Below are 25,477 nucleotides of genomic sequence, written 5' to 3'. Positions count from 1 at the left end.
TTCTGGGCTTCTAAACCGTTGAATATCTGAAGAAGCCTTGGTTTGGAAACTGAAAGGCCCCACTGCGCTGCACCAGGGATTTTGGAACCCAGAGAAGAAGCCGGACCCTGGCACTAGCTTCCTCCTTGATCCTTCTTAATATGGTTCCAAGTCTGGTCTTTAGAAAACAGAAAGATCCAGGCTCAAAGGGCAAGTCATTATTGGCCTCTTGGGCCCCCCTCTGTGTATGGGCATAACGATACCTTTGACAAGGTGGTTCAGAGGATGAGATGAGAAAATGTGGGCAAAGGACAAACTCAAGTGCTTTAAGGGCTGTGTATTGGTGGCTGTCACATGACTATCTTCCTAACATCTCTGTCTCACTGGAGTCTCTGCCACTCCCCTCTCCCTCCTACTGGATGAAGTTCTCATTCCTTCTCCTTGACTGCCTGGTGTGGTCCAATCCAAAAGACTCAGGAACCTTTAGGGTCAGCCCACCTAGGGCCAAACCTCAGAGAGGGAGGCTTTTAAAAGATAATAGTGGATTCTGGCTTCCTGTGGCCCATTTCCTGTGGCCTTATTCCTTCTCGATGCTTTGTTTTAGTATTAAAGCTGTGGGTTTCTAGACAACTCCTTTGTCCCATAGCCCTGGGCAGAACCCCCTCTCCACTCCCAGCTCTACCCCATTCCAGCAGCAAGTGGGTAAACAGTTGTCTTACTAGCAGCTCAGATTTTTAAACAAGTATTTATTCACTTACTTTTGGCTGCTCTGGGCCTTTGCTGCTGCCCGTGAGCTTTTAGTTGTGGGGAGCGTGGGCTACTCTCCAGTTGTTTCTCCTCATGGTGTCTTCTCTTGCTGTGGGGCCCGGGCTCTAGAGCAGGGCTCAGTAGTTGGGGTGCATGGGCTCAGTTGCCCCGTGGCATGTGGGATCTTCCCGGACCAGGGATCAAACCCACACCTTATGCGTTGGCAGGCTGGTTCTCAACTACTGGAATGCCTGGCAAGTCCAGCAGCTCAAATTTAACAAGCACGAACATGAACCGGATCCAATCTTGGCTTTATCACAAAAGTCATCTCATCTATAATTAGCATTAACTTAGCATGTATTTTGTGTCCAGAATTGTAGGAAGCACTTTACACACCTTTTCCTATTTAATCACCCAATGACCCCATAGACGGCAGCCCACCAGGCTCCCCCGGCCCTGGGATTCTCCAGGCAAGAATACTGGAGTGGGTTGCCATTTCCTTTCCAATGAATGAAAGTGAAAAAGTCAAGGTGAAGTCGCTCAGTCGTGTCCGACTCTTAACGACCCCATGGACTGCAGCCTACCAGGCTCCTCCAGTCCATGGGGTTTTCCAGGCAAGAGTACTGGAGTGGGGTGCCATTGCCTTCTCCAAATAGTCTCTAGAGGCAGCTCTTAATACTAATTTTATTTTACAGGAGAGGAAACTGAGGCTGGGAGGGGTTGAAGGATGCTTGGGTAACAGGGAGGGGGCCTTGGAGCAGCAAGGAATCTTGTGAAGCCCTTAGCTCAGTGCCCAGAACGCAGAAGGTGCTCAATAGAAGGGGTCAGCCTGGTCTACCCTGGGGTCTCTCTCTGGGACTTCTAACTGGGATGACTCTTCGTCACGCCCTCTCACCCACCCTTGTACCAACTCTTCTAATGGCCAGAATGGATTAGTTTGCATTTGAGCCAGGCAAGGTTACTAGAATTCCAGGCAGTATGAGAACTGGGTGCAGGGAGAAGGGGATGCAGAGGATGGCCACTGGCTCTAGCCATAACTGAGGCCCTTTCCTGCCTGCTGCTGCGGCCACTTCCAAGCAGGACTGCGGGGTGCTGGGCTGTGGACTCAGCATGGAGTGAGGTATGGCTTTTGTGGGCTTCTCAGTAGTGGGTTACACAATCTGCCTGGGAACTTGAACACAGCCCAGACCTCACCCCTCCTCTGCAGATTCTCTGGGTTTGGGGTATGAGGGTAGGTGGGCTGGGACTTTGGGGGCTTCAGGTTCCCTTCTACCACTGTCCCAGGGCTTGGCCCTGACCGTGACCTCCCTACAATTCCCACTTGGGTTGCAGAGGAGACCAGACTTCTCACTGTGGGCTCTGTTGTGGGCAGTTGATCATCGGGCTCAGGGCAGGTCTTTGTCTCTTTTTGGGTTTCAGGATCCTCATCTTGTAGAATGGAGGAGAAGACTGGCTGTTCTCAGAAGGCTCCCCCAGCCCTGCCATGTAGTGGAGTAAATACAAAGGAGGATCCCTCTCCCTCTGCCTGCGCTATCAGAGGGTAGGAGTGGAGGGTGGGGACAGAGGGCCTGGGTCAGGTAGGATGCAGGGAATGAGGCAGATGGAGGAGTTTCAGTGGATCCTTGCCCACTGGCTTGAGGTGTTAAGTGACTTGCCCATGGTTGCATAGCTGATAAGTGGCAGATCAGGGGCTGGCTCGGGAGGAAAGAGGCCAGGGACCCTGGCTGGCTGAAGCAGGGAGTCGGAGGGAGAGTCAGTCCTCAGGGAAGGCTGATCCAGCCTGTAGACCAGCACTGGAACCAGGAGGGACTTATTCCATCTGCCTCTCTCTCCCCATTCCACAGATGGGGAAACTGAGATCAGAGAAGGGATAAGATTGCCCAGGCGCATAATCTCAGTTAATGATGACCCTAGGAATGTTTCCTAGGGTTCTCTCCTAGACTGGGATATTGTTAAATGAGATGGGGAAGAAAAAGAAGCAAAGTTGAGTTTGAGGAGGGTTGGTGAGTTCAGTTTGGATCCTTTGAATCTGAGATGCTCAAGAGATGGGCCTAAGCGGCCAGCATGGAGGTGAGCTTGGATTTGAAGCAGGGATGTCTACACCAAAAGTCATTTTCTTTTTAGCACATCATCCCAGGCAATGTGTGTAGTGCACACAGTCAAGTTACTGAGGGTCAAGGAAAGGTCAGAGAGGGCTCGTGCTGAGGGCAGGGCCAGCACTTGGGAATAGTAGTGCTGAGGACAAAGTTTCAATCAGGGAAGGCTTCCTGGAGGAGGCCACTGAGTGGTGTGTCCTTGAAGGCCATGCTCAGGAAGATTATGTGATTTGCCTAAGGTCACACAGCTGGAAGGTGGTGGAGCCAGGATTCCAACTACGTCTGCCTCCTTCCAGGGTCTCTGCTCTCAATCCCATAGGCTGATGCTCTCAGAGTATGGGGCCTGGTAGGGAGGGGCTTGGGGAGAAAGGGCCGGGAGCCAGAGGGTGTGTATGATGGATTTAGTCTCTTCCAGTTCAGACCAACTTTCTCCATTCTGTATATGGTCAAATTCCAAATCAACGAAGAGCAGAGCTTTGACCCTCAAAGTTTCAGAACACAAGAGCTGAGACTGTCCTAGTTTTACGGCAGATCCGACTCCAGGTATAGTGGCTTTTAAGTGTAAGTGGCCTGGGCAATTACTTAGCACCAGTGAACTGATGTGCACCCAGAATCTCCCTTGCCCCCCAGACTGATCTGTCACCACGCCTGAGAGTTCATTCATCCACCGTGATGGATGTGCAGACGTGGCCTGACTGGTGTCTTCCTAGGAGGGAGCATTGCTTTGGTCCTCCCACTTGGCGCAGAGGGGACTTACAGACTCTTCTCTCCTGGACAAAAGGGGCAGAGGCCCCTTTCCTCTATGCTTTGCAGAAAGCCAGTCTGCCATGTGAAAGACTGGCTTGCCTGACAGAAGGGCAGGGAGCCACTGGGCACACCAGGCTGCAGTGGTGGCAGCCATGGCCAGTGCCAGCAGCTCACAGTGAGCATGCGGTATCAAATGGGGAGCGCTACTCTCCACGCAAATTAAAAATTAAAATTAATCAAACACTCAAATTGATTTCCTTCCCGTCTGTTTCATCTGTTTGCTCTGCTGTGCCAGTCAGATCTAGCCTTGCCCAGCCCAGTTCATCCCAACTTCACGCCAGTGCTGGGCAGCTCAGGCTGCTGCAAAGGTCTCTGCATGCCTGGGGGAACCGCAGCCACCTCTTTCCAGCCTTGGGGGAATTGAGTAAGGGTCAACCCTGACAGGTCTCTGAGCATGAGACCCGCTGCTTGGCTTGGAAAAGGGGCTGGTGGAAAGAGAACAGCAGTCTGGTCCAAAGAAAATGCCCAGGAGTTCCCTGGTGGTCCAGTGGTTAAGAATCCACCTACCAATCAGGGGACACCAGTTCAATTCCTGGTCCGGGAAGATCTCACATGCTGCGGAGCAACTAAGTCCAGGTTCCACAACTTCTGAGCCCACACTCTAGAGCCCTCAAGCCACAACTACTGAAGCCTGCATGCCTAGAGCCCATGTTCTGCAACAAGAGTAGCTATCACAACGAGAAGCCCTTGGACCACAACTAGAGAAAGCCTGCACACAGCAATGAAAAGCCAGTCCAGCAGTAAATAAATAAATAAACCAAAGGAAATGCCTGTGTTGGTCCGGGAGGCAGAACCTTAGGGAACACTCCTAGGGTCATCATTAACTGACATTATGAGCCTGGGCAATCTTATCCCTTCTCTGATCTCAGTTTCCCCATCTGTGGAATGTGGAGAGAGAGGCAGATGGAATAAATCCCTCCTAGTTCCAGTGCTGGTCTACAGGCTGGATCAGCCTTCCCTGGGGACTGATTCTCCCTCTGACTCTCTGCTTCAGCCAGCCAGGGTCCCTGGCCTCTTTCCTCCCTAGCCAGCCCCTGATCTGCCACTTATCAGCTGTGCAACCATGGGCAAGTCACTTAACATCTCTGAGCCAAAATTTCCTTAGGGGTGAAATGGGGATGTTAATACCAGCACGTTGAGGAAGATTAGCAAGCAGGAGGTTTATTGGGATTGAGACCCATGGCAGGGAGGGAGTGAGGGAAGCAGGACGGGGCAGAGCGGGGAGATGGTTTGTGATGCATTCATAGCATAGAGCAATGGGAGTCTGGACCTGAGCTCTCTCTGTGGGCTCGTCCTGAGTTGGGACAGGAGGGTTCGGCCTTTATCCCCTGCCTTGGGCTTCCCTGGTGGCTCAGATGGTAAAGAATATGCCTACAATGCAGGAGACCTGGGTTCGATCTCTGGATCAGGAAGATCCCCTGGAGAAGGAAATGGCAACCTACTCCAGTATTCTTGCCTGGAGAAGCCCATGGGCTATATATAGTCCATAGGGTCACAAAGAGTCAGACACAACTGAGTGACTAGTACTTTCACTTTTGGTCATTTGTTGGATGCAGCTGCCCCTAGAGGGGCAAGGCCCTGGGCACGGAGCCTCTCTCTTCAGCTGAGGGGCAGGGGCTCATCTGTGGCCGGCCAGCCAGCCTCAACACTCCCAGCGACACCGAGGAGTGCTTCAGCCTGAAGGGGGTTCAAGCCGTGCACCGTGGTGCCCCCTACACAGTGCAGACCCTCAGGGAGGTGGGTGTGTGGGTTCCCGGGAACAAAGTCGCGAAGCCTGGCAGGGGTCAGCTCACAGGAAACTGTGTTGAGAGGCCATGGGGGGCTCCTCCTTTCCTCACCTCCACACTCAGACACTCACCAAGCCCTGCTTCTTGAATTCTTAAGTATCTACCCTCCATCCCACCCCATCCCCTCACCTGGAAGACCCCATTGGCTGCTTCTCCAGGCTCTGACCTCCAATTTTACCCCTCCATCTATCTTCTACACAGGAGCTGGAGGGAGTGTCCACAAATTTGGATCTGATTATCTGCCTCACCTTAAAATCCTTCAAAGTACAGTGATCACCTCCCATGACATTCAAGGACCTTGGTGACCCGGCTCTGATCCCCTGCCCTGCCCTATCTGCTTTCCTGCCCCTTCCTTGACAGTGTGGGTGCTTTCTTATTTTTCTGTCTGTTCTCAGCAGTCCTCACTCCATTTTTCTCTCCCTCCCTCCCGCTCTCCCTCCCTGGCTTCCTTCTTTCATTCAAACACCATCCAACTGGCCAGCACATGCTCCCTAAATGCCTGCAGTAGCCAGGCCCAGGCTGATGGGTGCTGAGGACTCAGAGATGACCTCTGCTTGCACTCGGGCCTCCTCAGGCCCCCTTCCCCTGCCCAGTGAATTCCTATGCGTCCTTCAAGGGCAGCCAATCCACAGCCTTTTTGGGAGAGCCTGATCCTATGGACACCAGCCCAGGTGAGCTTGGGAAGCCCCCTCATCTCTTCTGAGGCTCAGGCCCAGGCACCATGGGCTCCTGACTCTTAGTTCTGTGATCCTGCCAGCCACCTTGACACAGTACCTACCACTCCAGAACTCAGAACCTTGGCTTTCCTCTGTGGATGTGCCTGTCTGCCTACAGCCTGTGAGTTCCCCAAGGAGCGGGCCCCCCAGGGCCTGGCACAGAACACATCCCCTGTGAGTGGGAGCCGAAGTGTAGGTCTGTCCCCCAAACTGTGCGTACACTCAGGTCCTTAAACACCCCCTGCCTCACTGGCCTCCCAAACTGCAATTCCAATCCCATGTCTCAGTAATAGGCAGGGTCACCTCTCTACCAGATCCTCAACAACCACCTCTCCTGCTGCCCTTGGCATCCTCCTTTCCTGACTGCCACCCCCCAGGTGACTGTGATGGGCTGCAGGTCCCCAAAGTCTGTACTGGTCACAACCCTGTGATTCGGTTTCCATATCTGTAAGTGAGGCCAATCCTTGTTCTCATTTCCTGGGCTGTAGTGAGGCTTTGCGGAGAAGGCACACGGGATAGACTTGTGGACAGCAAACCGCTTCCCCACTTACAGGTAGGTGTGATTGTCGTAGAAAAAGTTGATAGAACAGAACTGTGAACTGACCTGGCCTGGGCTGCGGCTGACCTGGGGGCAGCATCCTTATGATGGACCCTTAAAAAGATAAGGCCGATCAGAGCAGCAAGTACAACTCAGAGGAGCGAGGTTCCCACAGGGCAGAGGGCATTGCTGCCCAGAGAGGGAGCAAGTGCTGAAGCGGCCCCCTCCAGCTGTTGTCTGGACCCACATAGGAGCACTGGGAGAGGGAAGGTGGCACCCCAAGAGTCACCCTTCCCTGGACTTCCTATTGGGAGGTGTGTGGTGTCCTTGGGGAGGGCAGCTGGCTGTGGTCTTCTGGGGGAGGTTTTAAAAGGTCAGCTGGGAGACTTCCCTGGTGGTCCAGTAGTTAAGAATCTGCCTTTCAACACAGGGGACTTGGGTTTGATTACCTGATCAGGGAACTAAGATCCCACACTTCCTGGGACAACTAAGCCCGAGTACCACAGCTACTGAGCTCCGTGCACCACAATTGGAGAGAAGCCTGTGTGCCACAACTAAGACCCCATCTAGCCAAAAATAAATAAATAAACAAATATTTAAAAAAAATCAGAGGTCAGTTGGTGTGTCTGTTTCCCCCAGTGCTGTTGACATCATGGTCCCAGGAGGACACTTGGCAAGGGAGCAGTGCCCCTGATAGAGAAGGTGGAGGTTATACCAATAAGCCGTTTATTCATCCTCTCTTCTCCCAGGGAGATAGGAGGGGAAAGGATGACACCCTTTTACAGATGGGAAAACCAAATGTGCAAGGAATCCAATTCAGCTCTTACAGGCCAACAGTGATTCCCAAACATCTGATGGGGGAGAAGTGGGTGAGGGCATGGGCCATGCTGGGGTGGAGGGGAGGAGGAAAGCCCCCTTGGAGTGCTTCATTTGGGAAGATAAGCTCAGGAGGAGAGGCGAGATGGGACGGCACTGGGCCAGCAGCAGACCCCAAGAAGCACCCTACTCCATACCCCTGTAGGGCTCTAGGCCTTGAATCCTCTGGCTCAGGCAGGATCATTTTGACTGTTGTGTCTTTTCCATTTGCTTATTACAGGATCAACCAGAGATGGCAAAGGAATCAGTCTAATCTTTGACTTACAGTTATGAGGGACAGAGAGAGGTGGGAGCTGACCAAAGTTATTCAGCCAGAGGCCAGGTGAAGGCTAAGCCAAGGTCTCCTGTCTCTCCCTGGCCTGGCTTACCAAGCTGTCAGTTCAGCGGCAAGTCTGAGCCTCAGCATGTCGCACCTTGTGCTAGGGCTGGGGCATCGGAGGAAAGGGGTGGAAGTGGTCCCTGGGTGCAAAGGTGCTGAGTGGTGGACTGGGGAGCAGTTGGAGGAACAACAGGCACTGTCCTCTGCTTCAAACCTCCAGGGCCAGCCCAGAGCCACCAGGCTAAACATTCAACTCCTTATGGGGTCCCTTGGAACCTGGTGCCCTGGCCCCATGCAGCCCCATCTCTAATCCCCTCTCCTTATGCTCTGGCCACAGGGCCTTTCTCTCCTTCTTCTCAACACAGGGCTTTTACACAAGCTGTTCCCTCTCTCTGGGGCCCCTGACTGCTCCAAGTTAATGTCTACCCAACCTTCTGGAGCTAGGTCAAAACGTCACATCCTGTGGGAAGCCTTTTCTGACCCTCAAGACCAGACTGTGCCTCAACCAAATAGCTCCACAGAGCTTCACGGCACTTGTCCTAGTTGTGATTTTATGTTTCTTTGCAATGTAAGGTGTTCTCTGTCTTTCTCTGGACTCTAGGTCCTCTGATGTGTATTCCCTACACCTGGCCCGGAGCCTGGCATGGAGCAAGCCCTCAACAAATGTTTGTGGAAAGAATGAAGAAAATGGCACTCAGTTCAAATCCTGGAAGTGCACGCTAAACTTCGGCTTCCTCTTCTCTGAAATGAGAATGATAACACCAGAATTAGTGTAAAGATGAACCAGTGAATGAAAACTCCTGACACACAGTAGGTTAAGAGTACAAAGGAGGAGAGAGATTGGAGAGGGCAGGGAGTTTTCAGGGGAAGCCGTCTAGGTATGGAAGGACTTGAGAGGTGGATGAATTTGGGGAAGCCAAGAGGTGGTAGGACAGGTGGGAAAAGACTTGGAGGTGGGGAGGTGGGATGAGAGACAGCAAGGAGAAAGCCTGACTGGGTGGGACATTTCTCTCTTAGTGACCCTACTTCCCACCCTGATTCAGGAAGCCAGTTATTGACTGAGAAGGCCGGCAGGAAATGCCCACTGTCTCCTGGGATTCCATGCAGGCCACTTAGCCCCCGGCCAGACCTGACTTAGTGATTGGGTCTGGGGAGCAGCCAAAGTCTTCCCCCACTGGCCTGTGGACCCAGACGAAAACAGCAGAGGAGCTGTGAGCAAACATCAGTAGGGGCACTGACTCAGCCCGTGTAGCAGGAAGCAGCTAGTTCTTAGCTTCGCATGAAGGAGCATCTTCCTGGAGCTGCCCACACTGGCCTGGCCCCTAAACTCTGCTGCTGTGGCAGTGGGGAGTGATTCCTCCATGTGTCTGTTCATATTCATGCCTTGACTTTCTGTAAAGCCTGCTGGGAGGCAAAGGCAGTAACAGCTCCTGGTCACTAGCACAAGGGCAGGACATCTGAGGGTCCCAAGAGTCTTTTGTATCTGTCTGCCTCTCTGAAGAATTTCTGGATAAAGGGACATGGCCTGGACTTGTTGAGGGAAAATAAACGACTTAGATGTATGTTCATTGCCCCTTTTGGGCACACCAGCTTGTCCCATACTTAGGAAAGAAACTGAGGTTCAGAGAGGGTGTGCTACTTATCTGATGTTGCACAGCAAAACTGGGGACATAAATTCCCAAGCACAAGCACAAAGGCTGTGTGGCTTCCAGCATAGGAGAGTGGGAGAAATGGAAGGGGATGTAGACTGCTACTCTGCTTGGATGTCAGGGACTCTGGGGAAAGGCTGTTTGTCTCTGGTTGGCTTCCCTAGGGTCCACCTGCAAGCCCTGGGAAGACTCCTCAGGAGGTGTGTTGAGCCAGAGCAGGTAACAGCCATGAGCTCATTTCCCTTGAGGCCCCCGGAAAGTCTGGTAGGAAGGCAGAAGGAAAATGGCCAGGGAAGGAGGGAAAAGGGAGACAGCAAGCACTTTGGGGATGGTCCACAGAGCCAAGGCCAGGTGTGTGGAAGGAAAGGGACATTCGCTGAATGCTTCCTGTATGCGGGGTCATACTTGTGTATCATTCCTCAGGAATTCTTTGCCAACCTCCTTGGTGGCTGAGTATTTTTATTCCCATTGTACAGAAGAGGACACTGAGGCTGGGACTGGCACTGGGCATGACTTGACAACTAAGTCTGGGGTCTTTGCAGGGCACCTTGGTGGGTGGGTGCTAAAGTCTGACCCTTCCAGGACTCACAGCACCACCACAGCCAGGCCTGGGCTTCTTTCATTTCCAGCTCCGGTCAGCAGGGGGAGGCTGTGCTGCGTCTGGCTGGAGAGATTGGGAGCAGAGGTTGGGACTTGGCTTAAGAACAGGAAAGAGGAGGTCTCCTTCAAATGCTCCTGGATTTGGGGAGCCCTTAGCAATGCATCTGTGATGGCTGAAGGATGAGCAGGGTTTCTCCCTAGACTGTGTCGTCCCCACTATTACCCCTGAACAAAGTTGAAACTCCTCAACTCAAGGCTATTAGAGCTTCTCTTCGCCTCCTCCCCCCACACCCCCCAATATGCTGTGCTGTGCTTAGCCACTCAGTTGTGTCTGACTCTTTATAACCGCATGGACTGTAGCCTGCCAGGCTCCTCTGTTTATGGGGATTCTCCAAGCAAGAATACCAGAGTGGGTTGCCATGCACTCCTCCAAGGGATCTTCCCAACCCAGGGATCAAACCCAGGTCTCCCGCATTGCAGGTGGATTCTTTACCAGCTGAGCCACCAGGGAAGCCCAAGAATATTGGAATGGGTAGCCTATCCCTTCTCCAGGGGATCTTCCCGACCCAGGAATCATACCTGGCATCCTTTTCTGCTTCCCACACCTAGGTCTTTGCATATCCTCTTGAAATGGGATGCTCTTTCTGCCCAGTCAACTCCTACTCATCCTTCAATACCTAGCTTCAATGTCAACTCCTTCAAGAGCTTTTCCAGACCGCCTGCACCCCGCAAAGTTCCGTCATACTTCCTGCTCTTACAGGGAGGAGGGACTACTACCAAATCAGAGCCCCCAGAGATGATGGAACTCAATGTCCTTCCAAGGAAGTGTAAACTGAGGTCAGAGAGAGGCAGGCATTTGCCCAAGGTCACACAGCCCAAGAGTGGGAGGCCATCCTGTGAGCCCTGTCCTCTCGGCATGACAGGTGTCCTCATCCTGTGCTCAGATCCGGACAGCTGCTTCCCTGATCCCTCCTCCCCACCGCCCCGCAGTGCCGGGCGCCCAGCCTGCACCGCCCCACACCTCCAGCGTGCCCCTAGGCTTAGCAGCCAACAAGCACTGAGCGCCCCCTGGATGGCGCGGTCCACAGGTCTCCTTGACTCACCCTCCAGCCCCGGAGGGCCGGGCTCAACCTCGGCGGACCGGGCGCCGCCCGCACGGCCCCGGCTGCACCACCGCCCCGGACTGTGCCGGCGCACGAGGCCGCCCTCCTCGGTGCCCCCGGGTGGGGCAGGTCGAGCCCGGTGCGCTATCCCTTTAAGCCCGGGCGAGATGGGAGCTGTCAGCGACAGCCGAGGCTAGCGCGGGACGTCGCCGCCCGCCAGGCCGGAGCGCGGAGCCGCGGAGAGGGCGGAGAGCCGAGGGGGCGGTGGGGCCCGGGCGCGGCGGGTCCCCTCGCCGCCCACTGTGCGCCGGAACCCTGGGCCCGGCGAGTGGCGGGCGGCACCCCAGTGTAATGCGGAGAATGTGAGGGCAGCGCAGGCCGGTGGAGAGGAGGCGGCGGCGCGGGAGAGGGCGTCGGCAAGATAGACGGAGAGGCAGCCGGAGAGACGGAGGACCGGGATCCGGGCGGGTGCAGGTGGGAGAAGGGAAACGAGATAGGAGAGGCAGCGACAGAAAAGAGGGAAAAAGAGGGAAAGAAAGGAGCGGGAGAGCACGCGGCTGCGGGCGGCGGCGCAGGCGAGGAGCAGGGAGCCCGCGCCTCTGGGTGGGAGCACCAGAAGCCGGAGTCAGGCGCCGGGGCCGGAGATCAGGCGGAGAGCACGGCCGCAGCCGGGCCGGCAGGGTGAAGCAGCAGGGACGCCCGAGGGGGCCCCTCTGGGAACACCGGCGGGTCTAAGGCGGGGCCAGCCCGGTAGGCCCGCAGGGTCACTCCGCAGGCTCCGCGGGCCGCGCTCCGGGGGCTCCCGGCGGGCCGGGGCCTTTGTGAACGCCCCAGGAGGGCAAGAGTCGGGAGTGCGGAGCCGGTTGTGCGGCGGCGGGGGTGTGTGCGCGCCCAGGTGTGCGCGTGTGTGCACGAGTGTGAGCGCCCAAGCAGTTGGGAGCGCGCGTTAGGGATTCTGCTGGCATCGCAGTGTGGAGAACTGGAGGCAGGAGCGGGGCGCGCAGGGGAGCGCGGGGCCCTCCCGTGCACACGCACACGCACCGCGCGCGCGCACACACACACACACATACACATACACACATACATACACTCGCGCACACGCCCTCCCTGCCTCGCTCGTTGCCGCGGCCACCATCTCAGAGTCGAGCCCTGCGTAGCGGGAACCCGAGCCGGAGCGGGAACCAGAGAGGAGCCCAGCGGGGGAATGCGGCCCCGGAGCGGAGCTGCGCGCCGACTGCGCGCCCGGGACGGTGAGTGTGGCTGGGCAGGAGGGATGCTGTGGCGGGGCTGGGGCCGCGGGGGCGCAGGCCGGGAAGCTGGGGTGTCTGCCCGCCGGCAGCGCCGCGTGCGCGGCCTCTGATTGGGCGGGAGCCTCAGGGGCAGCGGGTGGGAGGTGGGGTGTTGGGTGCGCGCCCGTTGTGAGGGGAGTGCACGCGTGGAGCTGAAGGGGAGCGCGCTCAGCACCCCGGTTCGTGACCGCGCTCTCGCCCGCTGCGCGGCCCCGCCTAACCATCACCTGCCATCAGAATCCCGGCGACTTGGAGCAACTTTGCGTGTGGGGGCAGAGGATGGAGGCGCTTTAATGGTGGAACTCCGGCCTTTGTCGGAGAGAACGCGAGGGAGGAATGGGCCGCGTGCCGTGCCGCCCGGCCGGTCAAGGGGGAACATCCACTTTATCAGCGCAGCCGCTGGCTCTCGGGGACACCGGTTCAGCCCCGCGGCGTCGCTCTGGAGGCGCTGGGGGCGCTGGATTCCCGTGACCCTGCCAGGGTCAGATGGGACCGCGGGGCGACGGCTTCCCGGCCTCACGGCCGCGAGGTCATCTTTGCACCCAGGCTGAGGACGCGGGTTTGAGATTTGGGAGTTGGGAGACGTGCCTCTGTGTGTGTGTGACCCTGCTCCTTCTGCTCCGTGGGATGGCGGCTGGAAGAAGGGAACTGCCAGGAAAGTGCATCCCATCAGCCCTGGCCCCCAAGGAGCTCCCAAGAGCCTAGGGATTGGAAGGGGAATCACTAGGCCCCCAGCCTGGTGCCGCCCCGCCCCTCCCCCCCTCCCCACCGCCCTGCTTTTCTTGGAACCATGTTCCTGCTGCCTCACTCTGTGATGTGGTTGATTGTGCTGTGCCCCCATCCTCACCTCCATCTTCTGGCATTCCTGTCCTCTGCTAAGCTTACCAATTACCCCTACCCCCACCCCCTCTGCCCCCAGTGCCAGCCCTGCCTCTTCAGTAAAAGGTAGGATGGTCGGGTAGTCCAGGATGGTGCCCTGAGAGGTGCGGGAGGCCAGGGAGGCCAGTGTCCCAGGAGGGAGAGGCCCAAGAAAGGGAAAGAGGCTCCCTGCAGGCCCCTCCACTTTACTGAATTCTCCCTGCTTCCAAGCAGATTCTTCCTCCTCTAGGAAGCCTTCTCTGATTGCTCCCCGTCTTTCCTTTCAGCTTGGGATTCTGGGATGGAGCAGCCGAGTTTCTCAGCCGCCCTTGTCCATGTGCCTCGCTCCCTGGCACTCAGTGTGTGAGCCCGTGGGGTCAGAAGTCTTGTTCTCAGCCTCGATGCTGGGTGGAGGGTGGTGATGTTGGGCCGGTCTGTATCTCCCTGAGTCTAAGGGGTATGGTAATATCTACAAGTTTTCAGGCTTAGACCTACTTCCACCTCCACTGCTGCTCCGCGATCTCTCTGCTGCCTGGTGAGAAGGGAGGGGCCGTGGGCACGTTTCCTCTCCGTTTCAGAGGAGGATGTTGAGGCAGAGATGGAGCTAGGGGAATGGCAGTCAGTCCCTTGCACCATGAAGGTATCCTTTAACCCTTATCTTTGCTGAGGTGGGAGGGCGCAGGGAGGGCCCTCAAGCCTTCTTTATTGACCTGGCAGCAGGGCTCTGGGGATCTGCTGCTGGAGGGTCTCCCCAGGGCAGCTCTCTTGCTGCTGTGACCAACACACTGTCCAGATGGTTGGGGAGATAGGCACAGCCGTTGTCAGCCTGATTCTCCTGGTTTGATCCCAGCCTCATCTGGGCAGACCCCAGAGTCCGCCTGGTCTCTGCTTGATGGTTTGCAAACCTATAATCCTTGGCACTGGGATGTCAGTGTCATTCTGGGGATCAGAGTGCTAGCCTGACACTCTAGGTCCTGTCGTTGTCCTCCTGCTTGGATCCTGGAACCCTTCCTACTATTCTGAGGTCTCTCCCATGGAGTCCCTTTCTGGGCCAAAGAGCTCACCGTCAGGTGAATGGGCTCCCCACACAGAGGTCCAAATGTGCACTGGGGGTGGGGATAGGGCCTGATGGTTATGGGGACCATTTCCTTCCCAAGTGGCCCACCTGAGACACAGGCAGCTAGAGTAGCTCTCAGCTCCAGGCAGGTGTCTGTGCCCATTCTCCCCAGCGCAGTCCTGATGATGCCCTGGACTTATCCCCAGGGTCACTCGGGCCCTTGAAGACCTCAGGGGGGAAGAGCTGTTGTCCAGAAGTGACCAAAGCTCATCTGGGGGTGGGAATGCTGGGGGTAGTGGGGGTGGTCTACTGGGTTCTGTGGCGGCTCCCTCAGCCACTTTGCTGGCTTCACTCTGGGGCAGCCTCTCTCTGCCTCTGCCTCTGCCCCTTCCTTTCTGCCAGCTTCAGCTGACTCGGTCTTTCTTAGCTGTCATTCCCCTGCCCCCCCCCCACCCCCTTGCCCCCCACCTCTTTACCCTTTTATCCCCCTGTGGCTCCCTGAGCTCTGGACATTTGCTCCTTTGTGTTGACCTGACTGATGCTCTGGTTGGTACCCAAGCGGCTGGAACATAGCCAGCTGTCTGCTTGGCCCCACCCCTGTCATCAAGACCTGCTTGAACCCTGCCCTGGTTCTCTGACCCCTACCCCAATCCCCCATCCCCAACTGACTCCAGCAGGGTGAGTCCTCCATATGGGGCCTCAAGCCAAGGAGAGAGAGAGAACATGGAACCTCATTGGCCCCTGATCTGGGGGTCAGGGGTGAAAGCCCCGTCAGGTGCTCCCAGCCCCTACTGGCTGCCTCCTGTAGGAAGATGACCACTCCCTGCTCTAAACCTCCTGACTGGGAAGGAGTCCTGCTCTGCGTGGCCTCCTTAATTTCCTTGTCCATCCAGGCCCTGACCCTGGTGTGTTTGTGTTTTAAATTATAACAAACTCAGTGATAAGTGGGCTTCCCTGGTAGCTCAGCTGGTAAAGAATCCGCCTGCAATGCTGGAGACCCCAATTCTATTCCTGAGTTGGGATGATCCCTTGGAGAAGGGGTAGGCTACACTCCAGTGTTCTTGGGCTTCCCTGGTGGCTCAGATGATAAAGAATCCACCTGCAATGCGGAGACCTGGGTTCGATCCCTGGGTTGGGAAGATCCCCTGGAGGAGGGCATGGCAACCCACTCCAGTATTCTTGCCTGGAGAATCCCCATGGACAGAGGAGCCTGGCAGACTACAGTCCACAAAGAGTCAGACACGACAGCGACTAAGCACACAGTGAGAAGTCGTTGATTGGTCTGGGCCTTGGGGTAACTTGAGAGGGTAATGTTACCCCTGACCACTCAGGCCTCCTTTGTGGGAAACTGGGGGCCACCCTGGCCAATCAGATTCTCTTTTGTGGGCTTCCAAGGCCTCAATATCTGCTCCCAGGAACCGTGTCTCACTTGGCCTTGCTCTTTACTGCCTGGAACTGTCCACCTGGGGATCACTCCATATTGGGGGCCTCTCTTGCTTTGAGGCCTGGGAGCTCATACTGAGGGTACTTATGACAAACCTGGGTCCATCCCTGGATGAGCTCTGAAAGGAGTCACAGACAAAGACCCACACCCCTGGGTATAAGGCAGGCTGGGCTAGGCCCCGCAAGGTACAGGGAAGGGAGGCTGGCAACGGGTTGTTTCAGATGGACCCAGAAGGGCTGACCTATTCAGGTATTTCTGACACTTGGTGGATGCTCAGGAAATGTGCTGGATAAGTGAATGAGTGGAGGATGCGACTGAGTGAGGGCTTTCCAGGCAGATGGCATAGTGTTAGCAAAGGCTTGGCGGTGGGAGGCGCCAGGCACGGGGGAACGTGTTTGCAGTGGAGTGGTTCCTGCAGGGGCACAGCATGCACAGAGCAGGTTGGCACAAGACGGAGGAGGATCTTGAGTGCCCAGCTGAGGAGTGTGGGCTGATTTCGTATTCAGAGGTTGTAGGGGTGAAGTTCTGGAGGGACGCGATCAGATTTGCAATTTAAACCGCTCCCTCTGATGGTCGTGGGAGTGTTGGCTGGGAGAGCCAGAGGCAGGGCAGCCGTCCTAGAGCTGCTTTGGGAGTGCAGGCTGGTGGTGGGGACAAGAGCAGGGCCAGGGGCCTTGCCAGCCTTTGCTGGGATGGCCAAGGGGCTGTGCGTGGTTCCCTTTCCGATGGAGGAGGAAGAAATTTGGGCTGGGTGGGGAGTCAGGTGGAGTGACGCAGGCCTTCAGAGTGAGGCAGGGTCTCTGGTGTCACCATTCCCACCTCCTGGGCATCCAGAGTCGGCAGGCATCTGGTGTCAATAAATGTGTCTTTGTTACTGGCCCTTCCCCTGTGCGCACTTGAGCAAGTTCCTGAAGTTCCTTGGGCCTCAGTTTTTATGTTCGTAAAATGGATAAGTTTGTCTTCCTGGAGACCTGGAGTGAATTTGGGTGGAAGTCAGTGACTTGGGAAGTGGAATGCAAGGGGAAGCGGTAGAGGGCTGGTCAGCATCGCTATTTGACGGAGGAAGAGTTGGAGGCCCAGAGAGGGGCAGTGACTCACACAAGGTCATAAAGCAAGTTGGGGGCAGGGGCTCCAGCCGGGGGTTTTCCTGGCTGTGCCTGTGGCCTGTAGGGCAGGGTTGGGTGGGGTGCCCGGGGCTTCGGGGCCTTCACAGAGGGCTCCTCAGGCACTTGCTTCAACTGTCCAGCTGTCAGGGAGAGTATGGGGCCATATGGCCACATCAGGGGAGGAGCCCGCCACCCAGGAGGGATAGCAGCTGCCACTCTGGCCTTCTGGATCTATGAGGGCACTGTCCACCCCCAGGGTCAGGGCGGGAGGAGGCCAAAGTGGAACCTCAGTGTCTAGGTTGGTTTGGACATGGAAGCTGGGCCTTGGCAGGTGGCCCAGTCTCAGCACCCATCTGCCAGGGCAGCTGGACAGGCGGCTCCATGCCCAGGACTGATCCAATTAACTCAGGACCAGCTGTGCCAGACACCTCACCCCCATTCCCCATGCCACTCCTCTGGCCCTGCTGGTCCACAGGCCGTGGGGTAGCACAGTGCCTCTGATATCGGGGTCTCAGGTTTGAATGGAGTATATGTGTGTGACACGCAGCTCAGATGTGACATGCAGCCTTACCCTGATCACTGATTCTGTAGTTTTGAGATTTTGGAGTATGGAAATGGGCCCCTCAGTTCAGTCTGGTGTGATTAAAAGGGCTTGTCTTGGGCATGGGAACCATCTGGAACTGAGTCTGAATTCTGCAAATCACTTTTCTGGCCTCAGTTTCCTCATCTCTTATGTGAGAATGATAACCTACCTTCTTGGGGTGTCATTAGCATACTTTGAAATAATACATATAAAGCATGCACTAGCTTGATACACTGAAGAATCTCAGTAAGTGTCAGTCATGTTTTGCCCTCTGCTGGGAGACAGAAGTGAGTTCTGTTGGAGTTTCAGTCTCTAGGCTGAAGTAAAGAGGAGCCTTATTTTTCAGGAAAAAATTTGCTTTATAATTTTATGTGGTAAGTGCATGCTCGGTTGTGTCTGACTCTTTGTGACCCCATGGACTGTGGCCCACCAGGCTCCTCTGCCCTTGGAATTTTCCAGGCAAGAATACTGGAGTGGGTTGCCATTTCAGAGGATCTTCTTGACCTAGGGACCAAACCCATGTCTCCTGCATATCCTACATTGGCCAGCAGGTTCTTTACCACTAATGCCACCTAGGAAGCCCAATTTATAATTTTATAAGTCAGTTTTTATACTCCATCCCTCATTTAGTCTCCATGGCATGCTGTAAAGTAGGCAGAGAGCACCATCCAATTTCACAGATGAAGAAACTTGCAAGCGATTCTCCAGAGTCACACAGTGAGTTGGCCTTGACCCTGTCTTTGGACTCCTGGTCCAGGACTCTTGCTGCCTTGATATGGGTCCCAAACTTCGGGGGAGTGGAGGCTGGGGAGAAGTGGGTCTGTCTTCAACGAAGTCTGTCTAGACCGAGCTTGGGGATTCTAGAGAGTCTCTGCCTAGCCCTGTCTCTGATACAGGTGCAGGGACAGGCTGCCATGGTGACAGACAGCCAATCCCAGCTGGGGTTACTGTGGGGGATGCTCAGTGAGGCAGTGATTGGGGCATTTCTCCAATGAAATGTCTGTCCGATATGGGGTAGGGGTGGGGATGGGTGTGTGTGTGTGTCAGGGAGCGTGGAGTGGGGAGCCTTTACCTCCTGGGCACCCTTGGACCCTGCCCAGGCAAGCAGGGCACTGCCTTCGGGGCTCTCTTCTGCAGAGAACACTGGGCTCCCCCAGCTGTGTGGCTTTGGCCAGGTCACCGTGTGTTCCTCTTTGAGCCTCAGCATCCCTCTTTGTAAGTGCAAGATAATCCCCTCCCTGCCTGCCTCCCAAGGCTGTGTTTGGGACTCTACTGTAAATACATGTTTTGATACAAACATCATCTTCCACAGCTGCGAGGCCAGGCATCCCCCGTCCTACATCTGCGGGTCCTGTGATCACTCAGCGGTTCTCTTGTTGGGTGCTTCCTCTGGGCCGGGCTGTGCTGGCTGCTCTGGGGACAGAGATGAGTAAGACTAGCCCCCGCCCTCGTGGGGCGGAACCTGCCAGCAACTGTGGACTCTGTGGCATTTAACGGTCCTTCCAAACACATGCTGGTTGTCACGCTCCCACTCAGCATCCTCCAAGGGCTCCCTGTTCCTTAGACTGGCGTCTGGACCCCTCAGTGTTTTGCAAAGTCCGATTCTCCCCGCACCCAGCCATCTCGTTCCATAGTCCTCTGTGCAGTTAGGCTCTACCCAACGCCACTCATGCTCCCCTTCTCACGCGCTGTGGCTTTCCTTCCTCCAGGGGTTCACCCTGATGACCACCCCCCAACCTGAGTCCTTCCTCCATCTCTGCCCACAGATCCCACCCGCTTTTCCACACTCAGCCCAAATGCTGTGTTTAGAAACCCCTCCTGGCTCCCTGGTCCCACCACTGGGCTTCCCTGGTGGCTCAGATGGTAAAGTGTCTGCCTGCAATGTGGGAGACCCGGGTTCGATCCCTGTGTCTGGAAGACCCCCCTGGAGAAGGAAATGTCAGTCCACTCCAGCACTCTTGCCTGGAAAATCCCATGGACGGAGGAGCCTGATAGGCTACAGTCCATGGGGTCGCAAAGAGTCGGACACGACTGAGCGACTTCACTTTCCCTTTCACTTTCCTGGTCCCCCTAGGTGGGAGCAGCTTTTCCTTCCTCAGAACTCAGAGCAGCGTATCTGCTTTACGTTTTGCAAACACTTGCTGTGCACCTACTGTATGTGAAGCCTACTGTGTGCAAGGCCTGCGATACATGGCAGTTGGTCTGTCCTCATGGCCTGGGAATGCCTTCGTGGCAAGGACTGGGCTTATTCATCCTGGGCACCTGGCAGATCCAGGGACCTGGGACCAGATGGGCTGACCAGGGCATGTGGCCCATCCCTCAGAGCCTCTGTGGCCACTGCCTCTTCCTCTTCCTCTTTGGGTCTGGAGATTCCGGCTGAGCCCAGGACATCTCTTTGAGAAGCTCTGAGTTACTGGCGGCTTTTCTGCTGAGATGCTCACTACACATGAGGCCTTCTCTCCTCTGGGAGGCTCCACCAGGCCAGGGGGGTGATGCCCAGTCACTGGCCACACATAACTCTCCCCGATGAATTGCATGGCATCCAGCAATTAGCAATTGATTATTTGGGGTACTGATAACTCTTCCATTATTGATTGGCGGAGGCGGTCCTGGCCAACGTTGGTGTGGGTCAGCTGGGCCTGGCTGGGAGATTGCGATCATGGTCATTTATTCCTGACCAGGATGCTCGTAAACAGGAACAAGAGAAAGGGAGGTGCTGGCGATCCTCTCTTAGATTCGCACTGCCAGGGCTGGGGTAGAGAGATAGGGAGGGGGTGAAGGGGAGCTTTCGCTCACTCTCACATCCCTTCCATGTTCTGCTTCCAGTCTCTCCTGGCCTGGGTCTCAGCTTTCCCATCTGTTAAGTGGGGATTTCAGTCTCTGTGGGGTAACACTGTGCCTTTGAATGAGATGCCTAAGCAGTCCCTGACTTGTCGTTATTTCTGGTTGATGGGGGTGGGGCAGGGGAGCAGCAACCTGAGGCTCAGAGAGGGTAGTGGTCATATGAGGATGGAGCCAGCATCAACATCTCTAATCCGGGGGCTTCCCTGGTGGTCCAGTGGTTAAGACTCTGAGCTCTCAATGCAGGAGGCCTGGGGTTCAATCCCTGGTCAGGGAACTAGATCCCACATGCTGTAACTAAGACCTGGAGCAGCCAAATAAATAAATAAAAATGAATATAAAAAATAAAAGATTTCTAATCCAGGGTCATTTTGAAGAAGGGCAGGGAGGAAGTGGGTGGGAGAAAGGTGGTGGGTGGGAGGAAGGTGGTTGGTCAGAAGAAAACAGTTGCTTCACTAAAGTGCTGTGTCTGGCTTCTGAATGTACTCAGGCTTCTAAATGTGGAGCTAGGACTCAGTGGAATTTGTGCAAAAGCGATTTCTAGGGAAACCACATAAAGGGGATGGCAGGGGGCATGTTTAACCTACTTAAGAGACCTAGCTGCCTTTCAGGCCTGCCGGGAGCAGGAGGCATTATTTGTGGGGTTCTGGCTCATGTGACCAATAAGTTGTTTTTTTTCACTTTTTGTTAGGAACATTTTCAAAGGTACAGAAAGATGGAGTAGTGTAGCAACTCCCATATACCCACTCACCTAGATTTAACAGTTGTTGACATTTTTCCACATTTTGCTTTATCTTTTTCTTTCTGGAGTAGTTTAGAGTAAATTATAGACATCATGACATTTCACCCCTAAATATTTCAGCATCCATCTCCAAAAAATATAAGAAAATGCTTGTCTCACCTCAAGTGGTCACATAATTCATTTTCTCCTTGAAAGGTGAGGATGCTCGAGAGATGCAGAGACTGAGGCCTGAAAGACAGTCTGGCCTGTCCACGGTCACACAGCACAGAGCGGGAGGGGAGGAGGAGTGGGATCTAGGAGGCTGCCTACAGGTGTCAGCCCAGGATTGCCCTAGACTGTGGGGGCGAGGCGAGGCAGGAAGCGGCCTGGAGCTGTGCAGGTGGCTGGGGTAGGATGCTGCTAGGGTGGTTCCTCTGGCTCAGGCTGGAGGTTCCGCCTGGAAACAGGAAGTGAGTCTCTTTTAGGATAGCCGGGGCTCTTTTCCTTTTGTTTGCTACGGGGATTAATCAAGAACTGCAGCGTCAGGAAAATCTAAAACAACTTCTTGTTTATTGTTTAATTTAGGAGACTGTTATCAGGCTCTGGCCATGCAGGGCCAGGGGAGCCTCTGCTGGCACAAGCGTAGGGCTGCCCACACCAGCCACTTTAGATGGCAGGATGGAAGGCAAGGGGAGGGCTGCCTGGAGTTTGGGGGCGGTATTTAGGGGCCCAGCCTGGATAGCCAGGGGCTTTGGGAGAACTGAGGGTGTGTGGGGGGCAGGTGGGGGGCTGCGCCTGAGATCTGGGCTGGGCTGAGTCTTTGGTAGCCTCAGAACAGAGAAGAGAAGCAAGGCACGGAGGGGTGGGCGGGGGCAGGTGCAGAAAGGAGGGCGGGCTTTGGCTGCCTCTAGCCATATGGAGGAGCTGTCTTCACTCTCCCGCCTGGGCCCAGTTTTCTCCTTGGGGAGGGAGGCCGGGTGTCCTCTGCCAGCCTAGGGCAGATGTGGGTCTCCCTGGGCCTCCTTGTCGCCTTGGGGTCAGGGTGATTCTGCCCTCCAGGCACCCACACATGCTTTTTCTGCCCTTAGTGCCCTTGGTGACTTGTGAGCACCTCTTGATTCTGTGAGGGTCACAGGAGTCACAGATATGGAACTGGAGAACATTGGAACTAGATGGAGCCTTGGAGATGATCTCATTCTTTTAGGCTTAGATAGGGAAACTGAGGCACAGGGAGTGGCCAACCCCATCTCAAGTGTCACATTGAGAAGCATTGCAAATACAATGCTTTTGTACTTGCATGGTCCAGTGGCTGAGACTCGGAGCTCCCAATGCAGGGGGTCCGGGTTTAATCTCTGGTCAGGGAACTAGATCCTACACGCTGCAACTAAAGATCTTGCATGCTGGAACGAAGATAGAAGATTCTGCATGCCGCAACTAAAACCTGATGCTGTCAAATAAATAAATATAAATGTTAAAAAAAAAGAAAAGCATTGCGGAGCCTTGGCAAAAAGTCAGGAGTCTGGTTTCTCAGTCCCAGAATCCCGTGCTCCTGGGCCTTGTGGGCTTGTGGTTCAGACAGACCAGTGCTCCCTCTGGTTCAAAGGGGCAGAGGTGGGCCCAGCTGGGGAACGGCTGTCAGTCATCCTGGGGTCAGCCCCAGCTTCTTAGGACCTGCCCTGCCTTCTGTACACGCACATGCACACACACACACCTTGTTATTTACCAGCAGGGAGTGTGGGTGTGCAGGTTGGGGAGGAGGCTTCAGCGGGGTGTCCTGAGGCTCAGCCATCCAGGGCTGAGACGGTCTTCCTGTGCTCCCATCTCTGCCCCCACAGTGAGGAGAACCCTGGTTTGTGCCACACTTACTCTTGGGATTCCCTGGTGGCTCAGAGGTTAAAGCGTCTGCCTGCAATGCAGGAGACCTGGGTTCGATCCTTGGGTCGGGAAGATCCCCTGGAGAAGGAAATGGCAACCCACTCCAGTATTCTTGCCTGGAGAATCCCATGGATGGAAGACCCTGGTGGGCTACAGTCCATGGGGTCTCAAAGAGTCTGACATGACTGAGTGACTTCATTTCTACTCTTGGGCTTATTTCTTGAGGACAGAAGTAGGAGCAGTGAGCAGGAGAGTCCCCTGGGAGGAAGATGACCGGAGGGAGAGCAAGAGACAAAGGTCAAAATACCTTCTGATTCCTCGTCCACAGCCCTGGGGCACAGCCAGACCCTACAACAAGCTTGTGTATTCTCTGCAGTTGGGGGTGGAGAGGAAAACACCCAGCCTCCCCCAAGTGGCTGGATGGGGGCTGTGGACCTGGGGCATGTCACTGCCTCTCCTGGATGAAGTGAGGCAGGGAATGGACCTCTTCTGCTGTGAGAAGGGTAGGGAGGATTGGCTGTGGCCACTGGCCCATCTGTAGACTGGTCCTTTACCCACCTGCTGGGTGGGCAGTGGGCTGGCAAGGGTCATAGGGCAGGTCCTTGTTGCCCCATCCCCAGGCCTTCCTTCTGCTCTCCCTGTGCTAGAGTCCAGGGGGCAGGTGGAATAGAATCAGCATAGGTCCCCATGCTGGCTGACTGCGTGCTGGAACCTCGGCAGGGCGCTGGAAGAGCTTAGTGCTCACCGCAGCAAAGTGGCCATTATGGGTACCATTTTACAGATGAGGAAACTGAGGCTCAGGGAGGTCACTTGGTTGGTCAGTGGTGGGTCTGGGATTTGAGACCAAAACTACCTAGCTTTGCTGGATCTTGCGGTCTTTGAGTCCTGGTTTCTGCTCTGGGCTTTGCCACTAACTGCTGTTCTCTGGGCCCTGGGTCAAGCAGGACTGTGAGGATTCCTGAGGACTGGGCCATAGCCACAGGTTGGAGGGAAGGCTGAGCCTCTGGTCATTCCTTCCACCTGGCCGGGCAGGTTCTCAGGGTTCCAACTGAGGCTTCCCCCGTCCTTAGGAAGGAGGAATCCTTCCTAAGCCAAGAAAGTGAGGGCTCCCTGGCTCTGGGTGGAGGGATCAGGCTCCTGTGTGTGTGCAAAGCACATCAGTGCCTCCCACCCTCTGCACACAGCTGGTGTGTGCCTTCTGTGCATTTATCAGGGGATGGAAAGGTGGCATGGGAGCCCATGTGCATGGGCATGGGCCACTTGAGGCCTGGACAGTCACCCTTGAGGAGTGAGTTGAAGTAGGGCAGAGGTGAGTTCACTTCACACCTACTAGTCACAGTGCCAGGTACTTTACATATATTATCTCGTTTAACTCTAAAGACAGCCCCATGAAATTTGCACTACTACTGTTCCCATTTAACAGATGGGAAAACTGAGGTTTAGAGAGATCAAGGGACATGGAAAGGTCACATAGTTAGTGGAGGGGTTGGCATTTGAACCTAGGAACATCTGCTTCTAGTGGAGGCTGTGTCATTTGTGTGCCACACGAGGAGAGTCTGTGCTGCAACTAGGAAGGAGGAAGTTAGAATTCAGGAAGATGCTGTTGGTGGCTGCTCTGTATTTGGAGGCAAGAGGCCAAGGGTCAAGTGAAGGGTCCAGGTGGGGAAGAGGCTGTTCAGTGGAAGAGACATTTCTGGAAGTCTAGTGTGTAGCCTAGAGCTGTGTGTCCTTGGCTCAGTCATCTGCTCTGAGTCTGCACCCTCAAACCTGCCTTATCTCTCCCCGAGGGGAGGCGTGCACACTCCTTATACTCCCTTCTCAGGGTAAGGCCTGGAGGTGGGACCGAGCGAGACTTCTCAGAAAACAGTCAGGGCTGCGTGCCCCATTGGGAGCATCTGGGGATGAGTCTGGAGAGGGGCCTGACTGTGCACGCCTCGAATGCCAGCCTGGAGTGGTGATGTTCTCCAGATTTTGAGCAGAGCCAGGACTGACGATTGGAGGGGTGGATCTCTGATGGCTGGGGGATGGGTGGTGGCTGTGGGTCCTGCCTGGTGGGGGAGTGGTGAGAGAGCCGGGGCATCTGGGGGCTTCTCCCCTCCTTGTCTCAAGTGTCCATCAGCGCAGGAGCGGTGGGGAGGTGCCTTTCCTTGTCTCCCATTCTTTATCCTCCCTTTTCCTGCCTCCGGAATGAGGAGTAGGAGTGGGGATGGGGGTGGTCTCTGGCCCTCCCAGGCCCCTCCCTTGGAGGCTGTAAATATTTTATCTCCACCATCTCTGCTGCTGGAAATTGCTGCTTTTAACACATCCCCTTCCCCCCAAACCCCCTACCCCCGTTTTGCTCGGTACAAATGAATGCTGGAGAAATTTTGCGTGGGGCGCTCGCTCTGTCTCTTCTGCTCGTGCCCAGAGTCCCTCCAAAAACTCTAATTGCTTTTAAGCTGTGATAGTTGGCAAAAGCAATTTTCTTTACATTATGGAGAAAGGGG

General features: G+C 55.4%; 1 protein-coding gene across 2 annotated transcripts in view; it reads left to right on the top strand.

Annotated features, from left to right (window-relative positions):
• The first annotated feature begins 11,443 nt into the window (after positions 1 to 11,443).
• The window catches only part of LINGO1 (leucine rich repeat and Ig domain containing 1), a 220,943-nt gene continuing 206,909 nt past the window's right edge, over positions 11,444 to 25,477 (top strand). For both annotated transcript variants that reach the window (XM_070775356.1, XM_070775354.1), the window contains exon 1: positions 11,444 to 12,467. The gene's annotated coding sequence lies outside the window, so the exon portion shown is untranslated. The remainder of the gene's footprint in view (positions 12,468 to 25,477) is intronic.

The sequence above is a fragment of the Bos indicus genome, chromosome 21, assembly GCF_029378745.1.
Source record: "Bos indicus isolate NIAB-ARS_2022 breed Sahiwal x Tharparkar chromosome 21, NIAB-ARS_B.indTharparkar_mat_pri_1.0, whole genome shotgun sequence".
Taxonomy (NCBI): domain Eukaryota; kingdom Metazoa; phylum Chordata; class Mammalia; order Artiodactyla; family Bovidae; genus Bos; species Bos indicus.
Note: the sequence above shows the minus strand (reverse complement) of the source record. Positions and strands in the feature narration are given on the sequence as shown.